This window comes from Amphimedon queenslandica, unplaced genomic scaffold (genome assembly GCF_000090795.2).
Source record: "Amphimedon queenslandica unplaced genomic scaffold, v1.1 AMPQUscaffold_9716, whole genome shotgun sequence".
Lineage (NCBI taxonomy): Eukaryota > Metazoa > Porifera > Demospongiae > Haplosclerida > Niphatidae > Amphimedon > Amphimedon queenslandica.
In genome coordinates this window covers 2168-4121 of record NW_003550012.1, presented here as the reverse complement: position 1 = coordinate 4121, position 1954 = coordinate 2168, and positions in this window count along the sequence as shown.

Below are 1954 nucleotides of genomic sequence, written 5' to 3'. Positions count from 1 at the left end.
GAGAATAATAGTGCCTTTACAGTACTTATATCAGCTAGATATAACGTACCTAAAACGATGATAAAGGACAAAATACTGATTCTCATCTTGTTTACTGGGTGAGTGGCATGTACTTGTGCAGAATAATAGGTCTAACCACTACGTTATGCGATGATTGCTGTTTGGGACCATAGATACTATATAGTATCTATGTTGGGACAAAATAACTCTTTATAGCTTAGGCGCAATAATTATTAGGATGACTTTTCAGTCACTGGAGTTTCTATTATTTTGCGGTCATGTGCTTTGTTAGTAATAAGGAATTGTATTGATGGATATTATTGATGCATACCTCAGCAACTAGGTCTACCTACCACAGTCAAATGCAATGTTTATGATTACAAGACTATCATTATAGAAAAGCTAATATATATAGATCTGCATAAAGTTAATACAAATAAGCTGCAGCTATGGCTAAAACTAATATTAAATATAAAGTGTTTGTGATTGTGCCTGAACTGTTAACTGGACAAGATACAACAGGAGTGCTTGTTGTCATTGTTGTTGATGAAGTGACTGTTGACTGGATTGTAGAACTTCTTGACTCCATCATGGAAGTTGTCATCACTGTTAATCCAGGAGTACTAGAGCTAGTTTTTGTCAAAGTCATGCTTGACGCTGTTGTTAGAGGATCGAGTACAATGTTTGTTCTTTTTATACCAAAAGCCATGTTGACTTGTGATGCCATTAAAGTATCAACTGCAAAAAGCTGAACAGTTAGGTTAAAGGGAAGTGCTAGCTGAGTAGAGTTAAACACCACTGACAGTTCAGATATACCATATTGAAAATGCTGCAAGCTAGGAAACATTGGCAAATTTGCCTGTATTGAAAAACAAGCTTGTTTATACAAATAAATGCTAATATATGTTGTATACCTTGGGAACTTTCAATTTCACATGTAAGAACAACACTAAGGCCTTGTTGCAAGCTACCAGACACCAATAACATGTCAATAGGTACTCTATACTTATCTGAAACACTTAGTAAGTCATTTTAAATCCAAATATAATACATAAGAAAATTTGATGTATTTATAAATCTCTGCATATAACTAATCTTAGATCTATATTTAGCATTGTTAACTTGACAGAAAATATTATAATGGGCAACAGTAACTTCATAAATTTAATTTAAAGTCTGATCACACCATAAGCTGGATTGTGCCTCAATCTAGATTCATCATTGTATCCAGTAACCAAACCATAAGCTTGGTTGATACACATAATCCCTGTTCTTCTTTTTACTTTGCCATATGCTGGATTATGATGTACTTCATGTCTCTGAATTGAAGACAGCAATGGCTCAATTCTGGAAATAGCATACTCTTCATTACATGAAGTTGCTGAGTTTTTCTTTTTAACTAGAAGGACATTCAAATTTTATTTGAATCATACTGGTGCTTCCTCTTAATATTTTGATGACCTCTCTAAATGGAATCAATATAACCATGAAAATAGGAATCAGTGTTTGCTCACAAACAAAATATTGCTATGGAAATGAGTGCAGTATTTTTGTGAATGATTTCCTTAGGCACAACAATAAAATTACAAAAACATTACAAACAAATGAAACTTTATCTCTAAGCTCTTCCATAGACTATTACGAAGACTTTAGCAATGGTCTGATAGCCAATGGGAAATTCTACAGCATCAATTCATCAAGTGGACAACTATTCATCCAAGGTACTGAAGCTTTAGAGTACAACTTTGCACAAGTGGCATACACAATATCTGTCAATGGGCAAAATGCCTTCAAAGAGTTTGGTAGAGACCTTACACTCCAGGAAGTGTTCACTGGACAAAGCATATGCGGAAATGGCTGGATTCAGAGACGTGGCATAAAATACAGAATCATCATAAAATCTGCAAGCAAACCTACCTTCATTAGCAGCATTGAAAGCAGCTCAATTATTTGC